General features: G+C 42.3%; 1 protein-coding gene across 3 annotated transcripts in view; it reads left to right on the top strand.

The window, feature by feature from the left end:
- The window catches only part of LOC105465631 (neutral cholesterol ester hydrolase 1), an 89,877-nt gene that overhangs the window by 20,607 nt on the left and 43,925 nt on the right, over positions 1–25,345 (top strand). The window contains exon 1 of one of the 3 annotated variants that reach the window (XM_071091246.1): positions 16,700–17,186. The exons of the other annotated variants lie outside the window; for them this stretch is intronic. The gene's annotated coding sequence lies outside the window, so the exon portion shown is untranslated. Of the gene's footprint in view, positions 1–16,699; positions 17,187–25,345 lie in introns of those variants that run through there. 3 annotated transcript variants of the gene reach the window in all.

The raw sequence follows: 25,345 nt of genomic DNA, 5'->3' as shown, positions 1-25,345 counted from the left end.
TGTGCTTGCAGCCGGGCGCCATGGCCCATGCCTCTAATCCCAGCACTTTGGGAGGCTGGGATTGCACCATTGCACTCCAGCCTGGGCGACAAAGCAAGACCCTGTCTCCAAAAAGAAAATAAATAAATAAATAAAAAAGTGCTTGCGTTTGCCCTGGAAGAGTCTAAGCAGGAAAGTGGAAAGTGGTAAGGGATAAGCTGCCTGCTTCTTCAGAAGGCATGAACTTAGCAGCAATGGTGAAAGGAAAGAAACAGCAATACATTCATTCATTTCACAATTATATTGAACACAAATTATGTAAGAGGTGTGTGCTAAACCTAGGGGAACAAAAATGAAGGAGATATCTAGAAGCTCATAATGATAATGCAACAAGTTTTAAAAGTAGAAGCTTAAACTAGAAAGCACGAAGGCAGGAGTGATGGTCTGAGGGATGAGTTGGATAGGGCACCACAGAGGAAGGGATGTCTGACATGGATACTGAAGGATGGACTGGGGTTTGATCATGAGGGAAAGCAGAAGAAATTCCAGTAACAAATGGAATCCTACTGTCCAGCCCTCTCTCTGTTTGAAGAAAGTATCTACTGCCCAGGCAAGACAGACAAGTTGTGTAAGCAAAGTGTGTACAAAGAAGCAAAATATAGGAATATGAGTAGGTAAAGGTGTTTGGGCAGTATGTGGATGTCAGGGAGTAGAGAATGTTTAAGTTCCACGATCCCTGGATGTCATAGCTGCTTTAAAAATTTCCCCACAGAAGCATAATTTCTTTGGCAAATTAGAACTGAATTATTTTATTATGAAAGGTAGATAATCATGCTATAGAAATTTTGGAAAATAGAAAATAAATCACTTATAATCTCAGCTTAATACCCTGTTTCTTTTTGTGTATATGTTTTGTTTTTGTTAGGTTGAATATGCACTACTAATATTAGAATTCTAACAGAAGGATTTGTCAAATTACTGCATATTATTTCCATCTTCTGTAATGGATGCATTAGAGCTTGTGTCATTTTTAAACCTATTCTCCTATTGCCAAAAATTTAGACTGTTTAGTTACTTGCTACCATAAATAATGTTACAGTGAACATATTGTGCAATCTCTTTCTTAGGATTTTTTTCCTCAAAAAAATTCCAAAAAAGTAGAATTACTAGATCAAAGGCTGTAAATATTTTTGCAGGTCCTATTACATATTTCCAAGTTATTTTCCAATTTATATGGCTAATAGCAATGTGCAAGAATGTTGGTTGTGCTACACGCTTTTCCAGAACAATTGTAATTGATTTTACTTCAGTAGCTTAAATGGTTACCTTGTTTAATTGGAATCTCTTTGAAAAGAGTTGACATTAAAATTCTTGTTCATTCCTTCAATGAATATTTATTGCATATCGCTTTGCACCAGCACTATTCTGGGGAAAGAGCAGTAAGCAAGCATAATTCCTGCATTCATACTCTACATTCTTAAAGAAATGTTCATTTAAAAAAATGCTTGAGAGGTTTTAAATATTTTCCCCAACCTCATACAGCTGGCAAGTGGCTACAAAGAGATTATAAAATGGTCTATTTTACTCTCACAGTCTTTCCAATTTTACTATACTACCCTGAAAAAGGAAATACAGGGGATTTTTTTGGGGGGCAGGGGGAGGGGGAGGTGGAGTTTGGCTCTGTCACCCAGGCTGTCACTCCAGGCTGAAGTGCAGTGGTGCGATCTCAGCTCATTGCAATCTCCGCCTCCTGAGCTCAAGCAGTTCTCCTGCCTCAGCCTCCCAAGTAAATGGGATTACAGGCTGGTGCCATCACGCCCGGCTAATTTTGAAATACAAGGGCCAGGCACGGTGGCTCACGCCTGTAATCCCAGCACTTTGGGAGGCCAAGTCGGGCGGATCACCTGAGATCAGGAGTCTGAGACCACCCTGGCCAATATGGTGAAAGCCTGTCTCTACTAAAACTACAAAAATTAGGCGGACGCCTGTAGTCCCACCTACTCGGGAGGCTGAGGCAGGAGACTCGCTTGAACCCGGGAGGCGGAGGTTGCGGTGAGCCGAGATGGCGCCACTGCACTCCAGCCTGCGCAACAAGAGCGAAGCTCTGTTCCTCCCACCCCCCACCCCCCAAAAAAGTTACTCCAAGTCATTTTATGAGGTACATGTGAATATCAGTCTCATTGCTTTATAGTCTTGCTTGCTATGAACAAAGTGAAATCCTCAGCTTTACCACAACTTATTATCTAGAAGAACTTTGACTTTTCCAGAAATCAAATTCAGCTTCAGGCAAGGAGCATTTGTCCCCGCTAAGGGTAGTCAAGGAGTGAACCAAAGTCTCTGAAAACAGTTCTGCTGTTTAAAACAAAACTTTAGTCATTAGTAGCCACATGAGATCACATATGTGAATTCCCAGCTCGTTTGCAAAGGTGAAGATGTTTACGTGCTCTGAAAGTTGCTTTGGTTTTTCAGTGTGCGTGAGGATTGTCTGCTTCCAGCCCTGCTTGGGTTGTAGAATCCTGCATGTCCAGAGCGTCTGTAAGTTACCACCAACGGTTTAACCTGTCAGCTCCAAGGACAAGGGCCAACACCTTGTACATTGCCTGTGACCCTTAGCACAGTACTGGACACCTATCATAACACCCAGTTATAAATAGCCTACTTCCTGGTATTTGAGTGTAGATAGTGCTATCCTGGTGAAGGGTGAGGAGGACAGCATTTAGGCAGCTTAGACTTTCATATAGATATAAAGATATTAAAAATACATATATTTATATATAAATATGATATAATCTCATTAATCTATTTTCCTTTAATCTTCTAACTCCAATCCAGTAATGATCTCAGAAAAATTAATCCTTCCATTTCTTTTGTTATTTCCCTCAAGAGTGACCATAATTACCTCTGACAAGACTATACTCAAATCAAGGAAAATAAAATCTGTTTTGAAGGGAAAAGAAATCTTTAAAAGAAACAAGTGCATCAGCTCTGTAGTCCTTGAGAAGATCCAATAAATTTCTTTAGAGTCTCCGTAATCTCCATGTCCATTTTCTTTTTTCTTTCTTTCTTTCTTTTTTTTTTTTTTTAGATGGAGTTTCGCTCTTGTTGCCCAGGCTGGAATGCACTGATGCGATCTCGGCTCACTGCAACCTCTGCCTCCCAGATTCAAGCGATTCTTGTGCCTCAGCCTCCTGACTAGCTAGGATTACAGGCACCCACCCCCATGCTAATTTTTATGTTTTTAGTAGAGACGGAGTTTCACCATGTTGGTCAGGTAGGTCACGAACTTCTGACCCCAGGTGATCCACCCGCCTCAGCCTCCCAAAGTGCTGGGATTACAGGCGTGAGCCACTGTTCCCGGCCTCCATGTCCATTTTCATTGTTCTCTAATTAAACTGTTTCTATGCATTAACATAATTTAAAATTTAAAACTGAACAATCAAACTTCTAATTTTATGCCTTGGTTCTGTTTGTTGTCCAGGTTAGGGGCTAGAACACTGTCAATTATGCATATTATTGTTTGTATGAAAAGATGTGATCAAACTTTCAAACAGCCAGAGACTGACCTGCACATGTTATTTTTGGCTGACATTGCATATTAAACATTTTTTAACTCATTGCTAACACTGAAAGTTACAGGTATTTCACAAAATCTGGGCTTTCTACTTCTCTTGAAAAATTGCCGTCTGGCAACACTAGGCCAGCATCTCTATGTCCCATAATTGCCTGTGGCTGAGCAGCAGCTGCTTTCTGAGGGTATTGTTTCTCTAGTTTACCACAAGACTCCCTATTCCCTGATATTACACCTGTTTTACTCATTTCCATTAGTTGCCCTGGCCCTTGAAGACATGAGTTTATGACCTATATTCTACAGGAAGCTCATTTAATCTTTCATGTAATGAACAAATATGTATTGAATTCTTTTCATTTTCACAAGTGTTCCATGTGGTTCCTGTGCTTGAGAGATTCAGAATCTATTTGAGAAGATGAAAGATATTGTACAGCGAGCAAAAATAATACAGGAACATGAGCCTAGAGATGCTAGGAGGCCGTCAGTATGTGAGTAATTTTCAAATGGGCAGTGCAGTTATCAAGGCTGTGAACTCTGAGGGGTGAAAACTGAGCCAGGGTGGTGTTGTGAAGGTTCAGATTAAAGCTGTACCTTGAAGAATGGGTCAGAATAGTATCACCCGGGGGCTAAGGGAAGGGGGTGGCATGGGTAGGAGGTGAGAATAAAATAACCATCCACAAAACCAAGTTGCATGTTTGGCAAGTAGGCCTATTTGGTTGGATTAAAGGAGTACAGGCTATCTCTCATCAGTGAAAGCTTCTGACACCCACCCTTTAATTCTCACCGTTATTTTCCGTTAAGTATACAGTTGTTCAGGAGATGCCCAAACAGAAAAGCAGCAAGCAGTTTGTGTAAATACCAGCCCACTTCTTTTTAGGCAAAGCATGTTTTCCACTTGCTTAAAACCCTTTCATGTTACTTCTTCCTAGCTCTCCCTCCCTCTAGAAAAAATGGGGAAGAGACCTTGATTCCTGGCATATTAAGGCCTCTAGAATCAACTAGGAAAACTTGGTATGAGAAATACAATAGGAAAAGCGAGAAAAAGGGAAGTAGGTTATGAAGTTAGGAGAAAATGCAAAGGAAGTGTGGAAAGTTTAGCATGTACTACCAAATTTCTAGAAGGGTCCAGGATCACACACCACTTTTCGCATAAAACCTAGGACGCCCATCTGAAGAGCCTTTAACCTCAAATCTCCTTCAGGGTACTCTGGGCTTATTCCTTTAGTCCCTTGGAACCCCTCAGATCATTGGGATGGCTTTGCATGTCCACATCCCAGTATCGAGTATCACATAGAACTTATGTAAGCAAAATCAGTACAGCCCTATGTCTTACATAATTGGATGTGAGATCAAGCTGAAATAAGAGCAAGCATCCACCATTCTGTCCCCGACACGAATAGACACCTTGTGAACCTAGTTCACACTATTTGAACACTAGTCACTAAGTGAATACACTATGTGTAGTACCAGATGAAGTCTTGGGTATTTGGTGTGTGGAAGACCAGAAAGAACTGGATCCAGCAGAGGAGAAATACTTCAAGAGGATGCTCTGGGCTGGGACTCAGCTGGGTTGGAGCCCTGGTCCCAACATATAGAGCAGGACATTGGTTACTCATGTTAAGGATGGACTCAGTCTTCATCTGTAAAACAAGGGAGCTAGGCAAGGCCTTCCCAAAGCAGTCTCAAGGGATGTGAAGAGTTGTGAAAAGACTAAAGTTTAAGCAGAGTGAAGTAAATTTCTCTGCTCCTGCTAGGACTTGTCAGTGTGTTTCAAAAGCTGACATACATTGTGAATCTCTGAGAGGAGAATTGCCGTGCAGCATTTCCCAAGCTGAGTGAATCATAGATCTCAGAACTCTTCAGCCTGCTCTCATTGCAAAGTTGTCTCCTCCATCTGCTGTTCTATAGAATGTTTGGGAGAGGCTTCCCTGTAGTTTTCCTTCCAGCTCTAACATTCTAAAATTCTAAGTTTGTAAAAAGGCAACAAAAGCCTGGAAAGCCAGAGATGTCAAAGAGAGGTTAGAGATCTGGTCGTCATACTTGTCTAACAAGGTTGCAGGTGGTGAGGATTTATAATGATGCTCTACTTCTAGGTCTGGGGGGACAGATGGAACAGAAAAGTGAGAGAAAAAAATCAAAATAAGTATAAAGTTAAGTTGATGAAGGGGAAGAGAAAAAAAAATTAAGGTTGCAGAAGCATTGAGATAAACTGGAACTATTTTCAATCGAGATGTAATGAAAGAATCTTGAAGTAGGAACCTGCTGCCCTGATTCTTGTCTGAACGTGTCTGTAACTGGGTGACTCAGAGCTTGTCACCCATCTCTCTGGGCATCAGTTTCCAAGAAGACAGTCTATATTTGTGGGCCCTTTGGGTTTTAAAATTACACGACTTCATTTGCATCCAGTTTAAGATTGAAGCCTTAGGGAAGGGATTTATTGAAGAAAGATATATGAGGAAATGAAGGCTGAGACCTAGACTAGAGAGAATTATTAGGTCAAGAGAAGCCCATTATGAGCCCAGTGAAGATGGGTCTCTTTTTTTTTTTTTGAGATGGGGTCTCACTCTGTTGTCCCAGGCTGAAGTACAGTGGTGTGATCTTGGTTCACTGCAACCTCTGCCTTCCAGGCTCAGGCCATCCTCCCATCTCAGCCTTCCAAGTAGCTGGGACCACAGGCATATACCCACCACAACTGGCTAACTTTTTGTATTTTTAGTAGAGATGGGGTTTGATCGTGTTGCCCAGGCTGGTCTCAAACTTCTGAGCTCTGGCAGTCCATCTGCCTTGGCCTCCCAAAGGGCTGGGATTAAGGTGTGAGCCACCATGCCCGGCCCAAAGATGGGTCTTTTTTTTTTTTTTTGGCGGGGGGCAGGTACAGAGTCTTGCTTGGTCACCCAGGCTGGAGTACAGTGGCACAATCTCGGCTCACTGCAACCTTGCCTCCCAGGCTCAAGCAGTTCTCCTGCCTCAGCCTCCCGAGTAGCTGGGGTTACAGGCACACAGCACCATGCCCGGCGAGTTTTTGCTTTTTTAGTAGAGATGAGGTTTCACCATGTTGGCCAGGCTGGTCTGGAACTCCTGACCTCAAGTGATCTGCCTGCCTCAGCCTCCAAAAGTGCTGGGATTACAAGCGTGAGCCATCGTGCCTGGCCCAAAAGATGGGTCTTTAATGATACTCAGCTAAACTGTGAATTCCAACTACTAGGATTTCTCTACAGAATTGCACAAAGACTAGATGGTGTCCTTTCGATTGGCTCCTTACGTCAGTGTGGCTTAATTTCACAACTAAACTCATCAGATATAGATAGAGTTATTAACTCTCCTGAGGAATTGATTTACTTGATTGTTTCATCCAGGTTTATGTTGTTTTAGTTTGTGTAGTGCCTGTATAGTTGCACTTTAGTAAGCCATTTCCAATTTTTGTTTGCAATCTTGTGCCATTTGCTAGGTTAGATTTTCTTCTTGGGTATTTGGTAAAATAAAATTAGTCTTAGTAATCTCTTAACTATAAGACATACCAATACATGTCTTAGTAAATAGTTTCAGATATTTGGGAAGCACCACTGTATTTCTTTCTCAAGTACTATATATATATATATATATATTTTTTTTTTTAAGTGATTATGGACATTCCTTTATTCCATATTCATTGTTCCACAAGCGTGTGTTGAATACACTGTATGCAAGGGGTTGTAGTGTTAGGGTGAAGCAGTGAACAAATACATAGTTTTCCTCATGACCTATGTGGATGGGCACCTAGCTTCAAAGACAGAACAGTTGCCCATGTAAACATTCACTCCGTCATTAATTTTTATTTAATAATCTTATTCATTAGAAATTATAAAGAATGATTAAATGGTAACTTTCAGCAAGGCTTTGCCAGAAAGAAAATATGTTTAGTCACTTTGTTAACTGAATTCATGGTATGAGAAGAGGAAAATGTTTGATAATATTAAGTAAAACTATTGTGGTAAATAACCGTATGCTTATATTTCTTTACCAGATCACTGGGTCACACACAGTTCAAAACCTACAAAGAAGCTAAGAGTCTTTACATTAGATATATTCTTCTTGAAAATTCTTAACTGCTATATGCCAGTCTATCAAGCAGTTCAATTTGATTATGCACACCTTTGTTTATATTTTCCCAAGTCTGATTGATCCTTAACTACTTTATTTTGTTTTTTGAGACAGGGTCTCGCTCTATCACTCAGCCTGGAGGGCAGTGGCGTAATCACGACTCACTATAACTTCAACTTCCAGACTCAAGCAATTCTCCTGTCTCAGCCTCCTGAGTAGCTGGGACTATGGGTGTGAGCCACCATGCCTGGATGATTTATTTTATTCTATTTTTTTTTTTTTTTTGTAGAGACAGAGGACTTAATATATTGCCCAGGCTTGTCTTGAACTCCTGGGCTCAAATGATTCTCCTGCCTCCCCTTCTTAAAGCACTGGGTTTACAGGCATGATCCTGTAACTATCTGGCAAACTATCTTATATTGAATATGTCTCACATAGCAAAATAATGAAAGCATAGCTAATGCAAGCAAGCTTAAATCCTTTCTACTTTTTAGCTGGTGACAGGGGCACACACTTGTTCTTCAAGTACATATTTATCCCAAACATTCATTTCAGTGAAGAGTACTGATAATTTTCACAGTAATATTCTAAAAGCTACATGACAAAGCATTCACAAGGATCAAACGACGTAACAACATGGGATGCACCTGCTTTAGAGAATTTGCTGCATTCTGTGTCTCCTCCAGAGCATTAATACTTCTAAAATGCTACGTACAATGATTTCATACTTACGCATTTTGTTCGTTTTTCCTAAATAGACACTACTATGAAAACACCTAAACATGAGATTATAAATAATAAATAGGAGTGTTGAAGATAACATACAGGTTATACATCACTGAAGCATTGTTCTGCAGTGGGGAGGCCTGTGCAAACCTACCCCCAAAGTCTGTGGAAGCTGAGGGACCAAAGAAAGAGGCTGACATATCCAGTTTCTCAGAAAGAACCATTTAATCATTTAATAGACACTTATGAATGGAAGCCATGTCTCTGTCTCAGGTGGTGGCAAGATGAGATGGTGGATCCCTGTGCCATTACCCCCCAGACCCAGGACTTATACATAATAGGGAAAGAGTATTTGTGATTCAGAAGAGATGATGTGTAGGACAATTGAAGTACAGTCACTTTAAGGTTGTTCTGACCTAAGGGCTGGATTTACGGTAAACAGTAGATAAACTGGAAGTCTTATAGGCCTTCCCAGGACTAGGGTTAATCATAAGTCAACATGACAGATTAGCATCCAAGATGGAGTTGCTTTGGCCTCGACAACATGTTGTTTCCCTAAACTCGGAACCTTCTTCAGAACTTGAAATGGCAGTTTTCCTGGGGTCATTAACAGTAGTGCCATGGTCTCCACCACAGGCTCTGTCTATTCCAGCATTCCCTGAAATGTAAAGCTGATGTCTGGATTAGGAAAGATAGTGTTTACCTTGGGTTCTGCTTTTTCTGCCCTAGGAAAATTCAGGGCTAAAGGAATTTGAGAGTTAAGCAGTGGGAATGTGTTTATCTGCTCAGTTATGGGGCATAATTTTTCTTTGAAAAAGGTGTGTTGTTCAGTCTTTTTTTGTTTTTTTGTTTTTTTTTTTTGAGACAGTCTCATTCTGTTGCCCAGGCTGGAGTGTAGTGGTGTAATCTCCCCTGACTATAACCTCTGCCTCCTGGGTGGGTTCAAGCGATTCTCCTGCTTCAGCCTCCCCAGTAGCAGGGATTAAAGGCATCTGCCATTACGCCTGGCTAATTTTTTTTTTTTTTTTTTTTGGTATTTTTAGTAGAGACAGGGTTTTACCATGTTGTCCAGGCTGGTCTCAAACTCCTGACCTCAGGTGATCCACCTGCCTCGGCCTCCCAAAGTGTTGGGATTACAGGTGTGAGCCACTGCTCACAGCTGAATGTGTTCAGTCTTGGTTTGGGTGTTCCATGTGTAGTGTAATGGTGTGATGTATGGGTTTCGAAGTGGCATTCCTCATATCTACTTGGCATCCTTTAAAGGCCTCAATTTGCAAATCCTCACAGAAGAGATCATGAAACAATAGTTTCAAGTTAAACTCGTTATTTTCACCTTTGGATATGTTTATTGTGTTCAAAATGAAAATTTGAAAATTTGGGGCAAGACAGGATCTGATTGCCTTACTTAAAGAACATCCGAATAGGCTTATATTGTATTTTAATTAAAAACTGAGTCTTTTTAAAGCTTGCCAATATTTTTTAAAAACACTTTAGTTCTTTGTTTTCTTCATCATCAGTTTCTCTCTCCTCTTATTTGTTGGTGTCATCAGACATCTCAGAGTAGGAAATTCTCACTATGTCTCTCCACCTTCACTTTTTCCTCCTCCCCTTCTTCCTCCCCGTTCTTCTCCCCCAGTACCTCTTGGTCCTCCTCAGGGCCACAAGCCTCTAGGGTCCATGCATATCCCCTCTATTTCACCAGTGAGTTCATGTATCTTGGTAAGTAAAGGCTTATAAGTGTCATACTTTTTTTTTTTTTCCAGAGGCTGAAATGTCTCATCACATTTGGCTTCAATCTCATGGAATTCTTCTACAGCTTTTTGAGGGCAAGGACTTGACATTTCACCAAGCTAGGCAGGCTGTCAATAAAGTCATTAGTCATTTTTAAGTGTCAGTCATTCTTTATTGGGGGAACCCGCCCCCAATATTTCAACATAGGTTCTATTTTCCCTAAGTGTCGGCTGGCTGGGAAATAAAGAGAAAGAGTACAAAGAGAGGAATTTTACAGCTGGGCCACCGGGGGTGACATCACATATCCGTAGGACCATGATACCCACCTGAGCCTCAAACCAGCAAGTTTTTTATTAAGAGTTTCAAAAGAAGAGGGGGTGTAAGAATAGGAAGTAGATCACATAGCCAGTTTCCAAAGTTCTGGGTGTTCTGGGCTCAGAATGGGAAATATCATACGAGGCCTCAGGGGAGTAATGCCCTTATCTTCCCATTTTAAGGAAAAGAATGAGCTGAACCTCCTATGCAAAGTAGGATGATGATCCTCGTCCTTCCTATAAAAAATAAAATAAGTAGCCTCCAGGCATTCCCATCTGCCAGAGGAGCAATTGTTTTTCAAATAGCCCTTTGGTGCCCAGTCTATTACTAAACCATATGAGTCATTTTTTAATACTACTGCATGTGAGTTAACACAGTCTTCCCAAATTAAAGTTTTAGATGGGCCCTCAAAATTTTTAGGACATGGTTTTCCTACAGATTCATATTTGAAAGTATGGGGTATCTCCTATTATTCCCCTTTTCATTTGTCTTAAAGGAGAAAGGGAGAGGCTGGAGACCAAATGTCCCCGTTCCCCATCTCTCTGGAAGTTAAGCAGCCCAGACTTGGGTTTCTAGATGGATACAACCAGGTGCATGTCCGAGGCACAGAGGAGGGTATTTATAACCCATAGTAACATTAAATGCAGTGCCTTCTTCTCCTGGTTGAGCAGGGCAACGGTCATCTGTAGCTCCAGGCATCCACACACTATCATTAGTATAGATTTTCACAGGAGCATCCATCCAGGTGAGAGGTCGAATAAGTGGAGGAAAAGCACATAAGCCCAATAAGAATAATTTTGTGTAGCAGGTAAATCAGTTTGAGGGGAAAATAGTGAGACAGAAAGTACAAAGAGGAGAATTATTAAATAAAACCTATTGTAAGCAAGATCCAGTGCTGAAGGAGAAAGAGAAGAGGGGAATGTTATTTTCAGGCTAATAGAAATGGTGAGAGTTTTAGGTTCATAAGGAGAAAAAGAAAGGGAATTAAGAGAAGTGGGATTAGTTAGAGGGGTCTCCGTTGCCATTAGGGAGTATCGAACCAGACCCATTTTGATTTGGCATGCCAGTTTTTGAGGAGTTGGCACAAATCTCACCAGGTATGAGGGCGGTCTCTGATGTGAGTGTCTCTTCCCTGTGGTTTTCGTTGTCAGTATTCACACGAAGTTTAAGTCTCCTAGTGGGCACCCAGACAGGGGACTGATGATCTCCTAGTGAAACACAAGCATACCCTCTTCCCCACGTTATAATTGTTCCAGGTTCTCAGGTATTGGTCTGGGCGTTTTTCCATAACCCTGGCTTGCCTTCATTTAGGGAGAATTTTGGAAATTATATTAATCCAATAAGCGACTTTTTTTTACTGCCGGAGCCCATCCCAGGGACCTGTGTCTTATCTCCTTTGTTTAAAACAATATTAGGTAGTAAAAGTAATTGAGCAATTGACTCATCAGCTGGAATGGAAACAGGAACCTTGGCAGACACCATAAGTTTAATCTCATCGAAGGAATCAGAATTAATGAGACCAGTATGAACTGTGATAACTTTAGTTTTATATCAGACTTAGAGCAGCAGGTGTTTACCCAATGTTTACCTTTAGGACAACGAGGGCAAACAGTAGCAGGAGCATTTGGCCATGTTTGTTGAGCCGGCTTGCCCGCCTTTAAGTTTTTAACACTGCAATTTTTTCGAGCATGACCAAGTTGACCACAATTATAGCAGGCTCCAAGAAAAGAATCAGTTGAGCCAGTTTGGTTGCCGTCCTTGGTGGCCCATGCCCACAGAATAGCTTTGTGAGTCTCCGATCCAGTGCCTTCACAAGCTTTAATATATGCAGGCAACACCTCATGATCAGGTAAATTTTGTCGTTGGATGGAGCGCATGACCATTTTACACTCATGGTTCACATTCTCAAAAGCTAACATATGAAGGAGAATACTTTGAGCACGCTCATCAGAGACAGATTTTTCAACAGCATCTTGTAATTTAGCCAGAAAGTCGGGATACAGTTCATTGTGACCCTGTTTAACAGTAGTAAAGGAAACAGGAGCTTGGTCTGTAATTTATCCCAAGCTCGCCTACACGCCTTTGTTACTTGTTCTGTGGTGAAAGCATCAAAGCCTAATTGGGCGGTAGTGTCAAAGTAATTATTGGAGCCTGTGAGCTGAGCCTGAGTAATTGGAATGCCATCAGCCCGATTTAGCTGAGCCTGCAGACACGCCTCCTCTGACCATCAGGTACAAAATTGTAAATGCTGAGATGGAGTTAGAACAGCTTTTGCCGAAAGATCCCAGTTTAAAGGAAGCAAAACAACCTCAGTGCAGAGTCTGTAATACCATTTTAACATATGGAGAAGTAGGAACATACTGAGTACAAGCATCCTTGAATTATTTTATAAAGGTAAGATTGAACGGCGCATATCGACGCACTTGTATCCCGTGAGCATTGGGAGGTTCTAGTGCAACTGGATAAACCCACACCTCTGATCCACTTCTTTCTTTGTTCTGGCGTAATAAGCATTGCATGGAAATTTCAAGAACAGGCGCATGAGACGGAGTTGGCATAGAAGTGACAGGAAAAGTATGTGTGGATAAGGGAAACTGAGGTTGAGGCGGTCAGACCAGTATGAGAGCGTGAGAAAGGGGCATTGGGGGAGCAGAAGAGGCAGAGGCAGAAGCATACTGGTAATTATTGTCCCAATCCTGTGCAACCAGAGTGGCAGGGGTGTCCATGAGTGAAGAAGGGTACAGAGAAGAAGGTAGAGTGGATGGCAAAGTGACCGGTGGAGGGACTGAAATGACAGGAGGGTGAGGGGCTGTGGTGGACTGGGGAGGGCCTGCAGAATTACAGGTAAATTGTAGTTTGGTCCCAGAGCCATTAGATGGCTCCGGAGGCAAAGGCTGCAAAGGTTTGAAGAGTGAAGAGTTAGCATAGATATGGTCCCTGGCTGTCCGAGTCAGGGCCATGGGAGCTACAAGTACCAGCTCTTTGTGAAAATAAATAAGGTCATCCAGGGGTGACATTAAGCCAAAGTCACCGGAGTTAGATATTGAATCCTCAGTATCGTCAGGTGAGGGAGGAGCAGGCGAAGGGAGAGGCTGAGCAGATAACAGGCTGAGTGGGAGAGGAAAGCTGAGGAAGAGGTAGAGGGTCACCAGATTCAAAAAACTGTGGTAACTGCAGGGGTCACAAGATTGGTATGGCATTAGGATGGCATGTACCAAGGCCCAATCACCCTAAACAGTGACGGGAACATAATTTCCTGTCGGGACCAGTTCCTGGAGTTTTGCACCAACACGATCCCATAGTTCCACATCTAACATTCCCCTCTCAGGAAGCCAAGGACAGTGTTCCTCCACTGTCCTGAATAGGGTGACCATATTTTCCATGGGCACTTGAACTCTCCCCTGTTTTAACAGGAGTTTAATATAGCAGAGATAAGCATAACGTTTAGACTCTGTGTGACCCATAGTTACCCCGGACAATACACAGACAACTCACCAATCGTCAGGGAGCCAAACAAGCGTTTCTGTGGACCGGACCAATGAATGTTTCTCCACACCTACCAAAGGGAATCAGGTTCCCACATGCACCTAGGAAAAAGAAAACCATGTTGGCGTGCCAGATATTGAGGGAACCCACCCCCAATATTTCAGTGTAGGTTCTTTCTATTTTCCATAAGTGTTGGCTGGCTGAGAAATAAAGACAAAGAGTACAAAGAGAGGAATTTTACAGCTGGGCCGCCGGGGGTGACATCACATATTGGTAGGACCATGATGCCCACCTGAGCCTCAAACCAGCAAGTTTTTATTAAGGGTTTCAAAAGGGGAGGGGGTGTAAGAACAGGGAATAGGTCACATGCTGCAAAGGGCAAAAAGCAGAACTACTAATAAGGGTCTAACAAAGGTCACATGCTTCTGAGGGAACAGGACAAATGGCAAAGGCAGAACTACTGATAAGGGTCCAACAAAGATCACAAGGCAAAGAACAAAAGCAGAACTGCTGATAAGGGTCTATGTTCAGTGGTGCACATATTGTCTTGATAAACATCTTAACAGAAAACAAGGTTCAAGAGCAGAGAACTGGTCTGACTACAAATTTACCAGGGTGGAGTTTTTCTCCACCCTAATAAGCCTCAGGGTACTGCAGGAAACCAGAGCATATCTCGGTACTTATCTCAACTGCATAAGACAGACATTCCCAGAGTGGCCATTTATAGACCTCCCCCCAGGAATGCATTCCTTTCCCAGAGTATTAATATTAATATTCCTAGCTAGGAAAAGAATTTAGCGATATCTTCCCTACTTGCATGTCCATTTATAGGCTCTCTGCAAGAAGAAAAATATGGCTCTTTTTGCCTGACCCCACAGGCAGTCAGACCTTATGGTTGTCTTCACTTGTTCCCTAAAACTCAGTTATTCTCTTCTTTTTCAAGGTTCACTGATTTCATATTGTTCAAACACACATGTTTTACAATCAATTTGTACAGTTAACACAATTATCACAGTGGTCCTGAGGTGACGTACATCCTCAGCTTATGAAGATAACAGGATTAAGAGATTAACGTAAGACAGGAATAAGAAATTGTAAAAGTATTATTTGGGGACTGATAAATGTCCATATTAAAATGAAATCTTCACAATTTATGTTCCTCTGCCACGGCTCCAGCTGGTCCCTCCGTTTGGGGTCCCTGACTTCCCGCAACAATTCTTTACACAGCCTAGGGCACTCTGCTGTCTGACCACTCTGATGTGCTGTCAGTCTTCACTCAGTGCACCACTTATTCTATGATTCCCTCTACAGCTTTCTGGCTTGAATCTGTGGGTCCCTTGTTTCCTGAGTCTGCCAGGTTAGAGAAATGCAAGGGTGTAAAGTGGCTGATGGGGAGGGGTGGGCCTGTGATGCCAGTGTCATCCCCAGAGGAGGCTGTCATGTGGCACCAAAGTAGATGCCTCGTGGGTCCCCTGAGATTTGGGGCAGGGCTCATGCTCCTCCCCATCAATTTATGGCTGTCCACCATCCTGGGTGCCTGGATACTGAGATGACTCCAACCTGGTGTCTGTCCTCAGTGAGTTTACAGGGAAGGTGCACACAAACCAAACCTTCCACTTGACATGGAGAGCGTGAAGAGGTCAATTGTCTATTGAGAATTGAGTAGTAGCCGGAGGGGAGCTTCACAGAGGTGGTGTCTTGAAGGGTGAGGAGTTCAGGGGAGGGACCATTCAAGCCTGAGAGAGGCCACCAGCTGTGATTCATACATTCTACCCGAGTTTCGTCACTACAAGTCATCCTCTTAGCAGTGTTACCCCAAGATGCCTTACCCATTACCTTGGCAAAGAAAATTGGTAAGATCAAACACTGCCTAACAAGAGTCTCTTTCACACCTTTAATTGACTAGGCTGATGTTTCTCAACTCTAATGTGCAAAAGAATCCCCTGGAGAAACTCCTGGGTCTGCCCCAGAGGTTCTAACTCAGTATGCAAAGTTAGGGCACAATAATTTGCATTCAGATGCTGCCGGTCTTTGGACCATCCTTTGAGTAGCCCTGGACTGGAAACTTGATTGAGTAGTGATAATAATAGAGATAAGAAAAGAATTAGTTCTTAAAACCCAGGAGATTGGTTTGACCAGGTGTGTCATTGATGTAGCCTACAAAAAACCTGGCCCTCCCACCTTAGCCCAGTAATATGCAAAGGTGAGTCTATGATGTTTGAACACATGGTGTTATCTGGAGGTGGCCATCACACTTGGCACGACTGGTGACAAGGAGAAGGTGGCTGGAATCACTATATTGAGTGAAGCCAGTTTCTAATGGCTGGCATTTGCATATCAAAGCTTGCTGGCCTGGCCCTTCAAGTCACCTTTTCTGTTATAAAAGAGATGGTTCAGGGGTTGTTTCTTGTTACAGGAAAATTTCCACCAAGAACCTTTACCCTTAGTATCTAGCTAAAATAATGTCTTAATAACCCCTGTATTATCTGTACCTGTTTAGGTGTCTGGTGGGCAACACTCAAATGTTTGCTGAATGAATTTGTGGGAGCTAAATGATGGGTGTATGGGACATACAGAATGGAATATTATAGACATTGGAGACTATAAAAGGTGGGGGATGGGGGTGTAAAAAGTAAAGTAGAGGTTCGTCTTCAAAGACTTTCGTCCCCATCTAATTAGGAATAAGTAGTAACTTCTCTTAAAAGCAAAATTTATTCAAAGATCTGTGCTAACATTCTTAAGTATCTGCTAACCATAATAAAGAAATCAATATATTTCATGTTCTTAGCTCCCACAATTTAGCCTGAATATTTTCCCTGGCATGTTTATAGTGGTCCAAGCAAGCATTAGGTCATAGCTGTCCCTCTTCCTTATTTAAAGGTGTTTTTACCTTTCTCAGCATTCCACAAGTTACTTCCTCTTCCTTTGTTCTCCTCTGCCTTTGCCTCTTTTAAAAATTTCTAAGTTGCTAGCCAATTGGGACAAATACCAAATGTGAGGTCCCGTTCCAGCCAGTGGAAACCAGACACAGCAGTAGGGTGAACGCGTCAGGATACAAATGACCCTGTCTCCTTTGTTCGGTGTACTCTCGTGACAAAACTGCTGGCAAGCGTACCCTTTCTGCAGGAAGTGAAAATGGCCTTGCTGAGTAAATTAAATGTATGTTCAAGTGCTATTTCTTTTTGGCACCAGGGAACAAGCATTTCAAGCAGGGGTGAGGCTTGAAAAATGACCTATTTGGTACAGTGTTCACTATGCGGATGATGGGTGCACAGACTTCACCACCACACAATATACACAGGTAGGAAGCCTGCAGTTGTACCCCTTTAAGGTGTATTTAATATATAAATTTTTTTTTTAAATTTATAATGTTTGAATGAGTAGGTAAAAAATAAATATGGACCCTTTTCCTTGTGGTGGAGTATTTTATCTGTATATTCTCCTCAGGAAGACCATATAATGATCTCAATTGTTGTATAGATATTTGATTTAGACTTAGTTTGTTAGACATTAAACAAGTTTATTGTAATTGTGGATCTATTAATAGACTAAACGTTTAGAAGGAGTGACTTGTTCCAATGTCCTGAATCTGTTAAAACAAGAAGCTGCTCCTGGTGTAGATTTAAACGCCCCATTGTTTGTGATTCCAGATTCTGTCCCAACACACAGTGACTTCCTTCTTGCCTCTGGAACTGGCAGGCCATCCTGTCTTGTAATGCCTCAGGCCAAGGAGGGACTGACCTGCATTAACTTGAAACTGCTGGTTGTAGAGACTTTGGTACTGATGCTAATTTTCTCAGACACTGTTTATGTAGGCAAACCGTTCCTGCTAACCAGCCCAGCAGATCAGCTGGCAGAGAGAATGTGCTGCCAGTGGGGTAGAATTTGGGATACATTTCATGACCTACTTCCCCTCCCTACCCTGATTTTAAATCTTTTTATCTTAAATGCAGCAAAACCTGTGTAATAGGAGAGGTTTCTGTTTAATCAGAGCTCTGATTGATAATATTCAGAGCAGTGGGTCAGGATCAGTCGAACTTCTGAGAGTTCTGGTGCTTGCTTTTATTTTTATTTTTATTTTTATTTTTTGAGACAGAGTCTTGCTCTGTTGTCCAGGCTGGAGTGCAGCAATGCCATCTCAGCTCACTACAAGCTCCTCCTCCCGGGTTCATGCCATTCTGCTGCCTCAGTCTCCCCAGTAGCTGGGACTACAGGCATCCACCACCACGCCCAGCTAATTTTTTGTATTTTTAGTAGAGACGGGGTTTCACTGTGTTAGTCAGGATGGTCTCGATCTCCTGACCTGGTGATCTGCCTGCTTCGGCCTCCCAAAGTGCTAGGATTACAGTCGTGAACCTCCCCCCACCGCTGCCCCCCCAACCGCTTGTTTTGTCACTTAGGGCTTTATGATCCTGATCAAAATATTTACTTCTCTTAGACCCAAATGAGCATACAATGAATGTAACATCTGCTGTTCCTATGACAAGTCCTTGTGACATTCACACAAGTGAAAGTTCAAAAGGTCAACTGTAAAGGGCCATTCAAAAGAGTACATGGTTTATTATTATGTATTTTAAATAGTAGGCAATAACTTGTCATGATCACCATGTGAATGTGTACAAAAGGATACTTAATTTACTATCATCTGAATCTGGCTCTTCAGATATCTGCAGATATCTATAAAAATCATTCACCTTGTATCTTTTGTGTTTATGTGCCATTTAAGAAACCATTTTTTCAAAGGTGGTGTCTAATTTGCCACTTCCTGCACTTCGTAAAAAGCAGATTAACCCAACTTCTGGAGTGTCCTGTGTAACACACTTCTGAAGTCACAGGGCGTGAGTGGACAAGCTCTGAATTGTCATATCAAAGAAGGGAGTATGGGAGGTTTTGTTTAGAAGTTTAATTCTTTTTTGATGCTTTTAGTCAGCGGCTACTTAGAACACTCAAATGAAAACAAATGCTGCTGTCCTGACAATCAAGGGAGGCTTTTAGCAGCTTGGGTAGTCTCAGGAAGGGTATTTGTTTATGACCTTGTGTACATAAGGCACTGGCAAAAAATTTGGCCTCCAAGACCCAGTTTTCCGAAGGAGCTCAGAATCTAGTTGTTGTGGTAGGTAACAAAGATGTGAGCACAAACTTGATTTTTTAAAAGTCTCATATTTATGTGCCTGCATATGGAAGGCAATGGAGAGTGAGACAGGAATAGGACCAAGAGAGGTGTAAATGATATGGCTCCGATGACTGGAGGAACACTAGGATCCTTGGTCTTGTGCCAGTTTAGATAAAACGACACAGACACATGTGGAGTGGTTTTAAGGAGTGGAGAGTTTATTAGGCAAGAAAGAAAGAAGGAAGAAGAAGAGAGCTCCCTGGTACAGAGACGGGGGGCGCGGGGAGGGGGGGGGATTCGAACAAAGAGAAACCCCGTGTGTGGCGGGAAAGTGGCTGCTTACATTGCGATGCTGGAGGAGGTGGTGTCTGGTTTGCGTAGGGCCCAGGGGATTGGTTTGACCAGGTTGTTATTTACGTTGCCTGTGAAAAACCTGGCTCTCCCACCTTAGCTTTTTAATATGCAAATACGGGTTGCCGTGATGTTCTGAAAACATGGTATTATCTGGAGGTGGCCATGACACTTGGCACACGTGATGACAAGAAGAAGGCATGAGTCGCCATATTGGGTGGACCATTCCTAACGGGCTGCATTTGCGTATCAAAGCTTGCCAGCCTGGCCCTTCAAGCTGTTTTTCTGTTAGAAAAGAAATGGTTAGGGGTTTGCTTTTATTAAAAGAAAGAGCCTTACCAAAACTCCTTTTACCCTCTCTATCTGCCTAAAAATTATTTTTAAGTAACACCTGTCTTATTTCCCCCCTCAAGAGAAGCAAAGCTAGCTGCTGTTAGGGGGTGCTGGCTGATGATTCGTTGTGGCTACTTCCTGCTAAAAAGGGGCATGCTGATGAGCAGCAATTGGGTCTTCTCCTGAGGTTGATCTAAGGATTCTTGGAAGAATGGCGTGTCCGTGTGTGGTTCTGCTCGCAGTACTATTTGGAGTTTGATTGCTTCTAGGCGAAAAGAGAAGTTTTACAAGAAGGTTTATAATATAGGGTGAGAATAAAAGCATTAAGATTACCACCGTTAGTGGGGGTCTTATAGACCATAACTGACAGTTAAGAGTTTGGTACGTATTAGTATATACCAATAGAGTGCAATACTGGATTGACTCCACTAGATGTCGCTGTACATTACCAGAAACGTTAACATAAAAGTAACATTTTCCTTGAGAAAAGCATACATTTCTCCCTTGACTTGCCATTAGAGAATAACTTTAGGCTTAGGCAATTTTTATAACTTGCAATATGATTGGGAGAAATACGTTACTGGATGTCTAAAATAACTTTAGCGTTAATTTTGACAATCCTTTCCTTTAATGATTAAATTTTTTCATGATTTTCACAGACCCTCTTACAACATACTTAAACTTTTCTGACTCATTCTAAACATCCTTTCTTTAAAAAATCAGTCATTTCCTTTTAGGACAAGTATTTACCATACAAAATCCTTTCCTTTTTTTGTTTTTGAAAAAAAATTTTTTAAATTATACTTTAAGTTCTAGGGTACATGTACACAATATGCAGGTTTGTTACATAGGTATACATGTGCCATGTTGGTTTGCTGCACCCATCAACTCACAAAATCCTTTCTTTCTTTTTCTCTTTTTTTTCTTTTCTTTTCTTTTTTTTTTTTTTTTGAGACAGGATCTTGCTCTGTCACCCAGGCTGGAGTGCAGTGGTGTGATCTCAGCTCACTGCAACCTCCACCTTCCAGGTTCAAGCAATTCTTCTGCCTCAGCCTCCCCTGAGTACATGGGATTACAGGCACCACACAGCTAATTTTTTTTTTTTTTTTTTTTTTTTGAGACTGAGTCTGGCTTTGTCGCCCAGGCTGGAGTGCAGTGGCGCGATCTCGGCTCACTGCAAGCTCCGCCTCCCGGGTTCACGCCATTCTCCTGCCTCAGCCTCCGGAGTAGCTGGGACTACAGACGCCCACAACCGCGCCCGGCTAATTTTTTTGTATTTTTAGTAGAGACGGGGTTTCACCGTGGTCTCGATCTCCTGACCTTGTGATCCGCCCGCCTCGGCCTCCCAAAGTGCTGGGATTACAGGCGTGAGCCACCGCGCCCGGCCAACACACAGCTAATTTTTATATTTTTGGTAGAGCTGGGATTTCACCATGTTGGCCAGGCTGGTCTCAAACTCCTGATCTCAAGTGATCCACCCTCCTTGGCCTCCCAAAGTGCTGGGATTATAGGCGTGAGCCATCGCACCTGGACACAAAAATCCTTTCTTTTTTTTTTTTTTTTTTTTTTGAGACGGAGTCTCGCTCTGTCGCCCAGGCTGGAGCGCAGTGGCCAGATCTCAGCTCACTGCAAGCTCCGCCTCCCGGGTTGACGCCATTCTCCTGCCTCAGCCTCCCTAGTAGCTGGGACTACAGGCGCCGCCACCTCGCCCGGCTAGTTTTTTGTATTTTTAAAGTAGAGACGGGGTTTCACCGTGTTAGCCAGGCTGGTCTCGATCTCCTGACCTCGTGATCCGCCCGCCTCGGCCTCCCAAAGTGCTGGGATTACAGGCGTGAGCCACCGCGCCCGGCCCAAAAATCCTTTCTTAAATAAAATTTATTTCTTTATAACCTTTTTTTCATAGCTTAGAGTGCATTATATTACCAACCTTTAGTAAAAAGTCCTATTAAACTTAATGATAGTAAAACTTTTATGTTTGCTTTTTATCCGTAACTATTACTCCTGCTATAGGCAAAATAACCTTGACTAAATTTCTCCTGCAATTATTAATCCTGTTATAAGGATGATAATCAGGCAAAATATTACAGCAATTAGAATTTTACAACCAGAATTCCACATTGTGGGTGCCACAGTGTATATAGTTCTATTGCAAATAGTAGCGTGACTATAACAATTTCCACAAGAGTGGCATAGTAAATAATTTTCATTTAAAACTACTTGCCAAGATATAACATTTCCCTTTGGGGATTTACAAAGTTACAAATGCAATCCCATGTATAATTAAAATTTCCCTGCGAATATGCCTTAAAAAGAAGTTCAACTGTTTGGTAGCAAATTTTGACAGGAAAGGGTAGAAATGAAAAAAAGTATCTGTTGGGGGAAAGGTGGGACTGAGTAAGATGAGTAGCCCTCACTTTTGTTTTTTTTGAGACAGAGTCTCGCGCAGTTGCCTAGGCTGGAGTGCAATGGTGCGATCTCGGCTCACTGCAACCTCCGCCTCCTGGGTTCAAGTGATTCTTCTGCCTCAGCCTCCTGAGTAGCTGGGATTACAGCACGTGCCACCATACCCATCTAATTTTCTTTTGTATCTTGAGTAGAGACAGGGTTTCACCATGTTGGCCAGGCTGATCTTGAACTCCTGACCTCATGATCTGCCTGCCTGGGCCTCCCAAAGTGCTGGGATTACAGGCGTGAGCCAAAGTGCCCAGCCCACTCACTTATCTTTTATAATTTTTAGCTTAAGATGTTCTATTAATACCAACTTTCTTGGGTTAAATAAAGGTTTTATTTCCTGGGGTTGGGCTTCTGCTGGTTGTGTTAATTCTTGTTGGAAGGGAGCGAGAGAGGTTACATGCTTAGCCAGTTTAGAGGTTTTCTGCCTGAAAACAATCTCTGAACACACTGATAAGTTTTATCCTTTCCCAAGTGAAAAGCTCGGTGAAGGATTTTAAGGACTTTCATTGGCTGCAGGCTGGCAAGTAGAGTTTGCCATCCTGACTGTAGGCATCCTGAGGGCTGAAAACTATGGGGCTGAGAAGTGGCCTGTTCTGTTTCTGCAAAGGAATACTGAGGTTTAATTTCTTTTAAAATGGTGCCCTCCTAGATTAGAAGGGCTCAAATGTGTTAGTGCCTTGAGGCTTCCTTGCCTTTGCATGGCTGCCTGATCAGCTAATCTATTTCCTTTGACCACCTTATCTGTTCCCTTTCAACGTTCTCTACAATACATCCCTGCTGTCTCTCATGGAAGAGAAACAAGATAACCTGCTAATTTCCTGGTGATATTTGATAGGAGATACATTAGTGTTAAGAAAATGCCTTTCCTTTCAAATGGCAGCACGAGCATGGAACGTTAGGAAAGCATACTTGGAGTCAGTATAAATGTTAGCCACCTTTCCCTTGCTTAATTTAGGTGCTCTTGTAAGAGCTATTAGCTCAGCCAGTTGGGCGCTTGTGTTCCGGGAGAGTACATACCGCTCCTGCTTTAGGTACTTCTTGCTTCACCGGCTATTTGATGGCTAAGAGCTACCCCTAGAGGACAGTGATCCTGCCACATTATGTGGGGTGTAAACAGTTAAATTATTTCCTTGGGTTAACTTGGAGGCTTTTCTGACTAGTAGAGCTATTATGACAGTGGCTTGGAAGCATGTGTAAATAGGTTCTCCTGACCACAACTAAGGTTGAGAAAAATATTGGATTAGAGTTTTTCCTGAAATGCCCCTTACAGTTGTGCTACAGGAAGAGAGGAGGCCTGGATTAGAGAGGAGAAAAGAGAGAGAGTGGGCCTGGTGTTTAGAAGGAGGTCTGGTTCCTTTCCTTCAATTTCCAGTATCACCCGGAGCTCCTGTGCTATGACGGCAGTTTGAGCCGCCGGAGCTGAGGTTTGGGCCCCCGGTCCTGTGGGACCATCTGCGAGACTGGCCCTGAACCCAGTGACCTCCGTATCTGGGGAGAGTTCTGTCTCCATTGGCTTTTGCCACAGGCTGGACAGGGTTGAGGTGGCTTCGTCTTGCTGCCTGGGCATTCCTCTTTAAAATACCCTGGCCTGCCACATTGATAGCAACTAACGGATGCATCTTGGGGCTCCTGGACTTTGCAAGCCTGCAAAGCTGCTGCTGGAACCTTTGTCCTTCTCCTGAGCTTTCTCTTTCTTTTGGGCCTCCTCCTAGTTCCTATTATAAAAGACCAAGTGGCCCCCTGCATGAGGTTCTCTAAGGTGCTATTTGGTCCTATAGTTTGCTTCTGTAGTTTTCTTCTAATATTGGGAGCTGCCTATGTGATAAACCTATCCTTCTGGATGAGCTGTCCCTCCACTGACTCAGGGGATGAAAAAGGAGGAGTGTTCTGTTAGTGCCTCTCTCAGCCTTTCTATAAAGGCCACAGGATTCTTATCTGGTTTTTGGTCTATTATAGACAGTTTAGAGTAATTGAGAGGTTTGGCCCTGGTTTTCTGTAGGCTTTCTAAAACGCATATTTAAAAAAGCTTCCTGGCCGGGCGCGGTGGCTCTCTCCTGTAATCCCAGCACTTTGGGAGGCTGAGGCAGGCAGATCACCTGAGGTCGGGCGTTTGAAACCAGCCTGTCCAACTTGGTGAAACGGTACTCAACATGTAGGCAATTACAATGCAGTGGTAAGTATTTGCATATCTAATACTTGGTGAAACTTGGTACTCAACACTGTAGGCAATTACAATGCAATGGTAAGTATTTGTGTATCTAAAGATAGAAAAGGTACAGCGAAATATGATATAAAAGATTTAAAAATGCTACCCCCGTATAGGGCACTTACCATGGAGCTTGCAGGAGTAGAATTTGCTCTGGGTGAATCAGTGAATGAGTAGTGAGCAAATGTGAAGGCCTAGGACATTACAATGCATTACTGTAGGCTTTATAAACACTGTACACTTAGGTTACACTAAATTTGTTTTAAAAATTAAGTAATTGCACTACAATGTCACAATGACAACAATGCCACTAGGTTATAAGAGTTTTTAGCTCCATCAGAATCTGTGGAACCACCCTCATATATGCGATCTGTTCTTGAGCAAAATGCCATCATGCAGCACTTGACTGTATATATATGTAAAAAGTATGTGTGTGCCTCTGTGCATGTGTAAATATATATGTAATAAGTATGTGTGTGCCTGTGTGTGCGTGTGTGTGTATATATATATGCTACGTATATACAGCTGATATGTGCATGTGTAAATATATATGTAAGAAGTATGTGTGTGCCTGTGTACGTGTGTATATATATGCTACGTATATACACCTGATATGTGCATGTGTAAATATATATGTAATAAGTATGTGTGTGCCTGTGTGCGTGTGTATATATGCTACGTATATACACCTGATATGTGCATGTGTAAATATATATGTAACAAGTATGTGTGTACCTGTGTATGTGTATATGCTACGTATATATACCTGATATGTTCATCTGTAAATATATCTGTAATAAGTATGTGCCTGTGTGCATGTGTGTATATATATGCTATGTATATACACCTGATATGTGCATGTGTAAATATATATGTAACAAGTATGTGTCTGCGTGTGTGTATGTGTATCTATACATGCTACATTTATATACATCTGATATGTGCATGTGTAAATATATATACACCTATATATACACCTGCTACGTGTATATATAGGTGTATT

The sequence above is a fragment of the Macaca nemestrina genome, chromosome 2 (genome assembly GCF_043159975.1).
Source record: "Macaca nemestrina isolate mMacNem1 chromosome 2, mMacNem.hap1, whole genome shotgun sequence".
In the NCBI taxonomy this organism is placed as follows: Eukaryota; Metazoa; Chordata; class Mammalia; order Primates; family Cercopithecidae; genus Macaca; species Macaca nemestrina.
The sequence above is the reverse complement of the archived record's forward strand: the minus strand, read 5'-3'. Positions and strand labels throughout refer to the sequence as shown.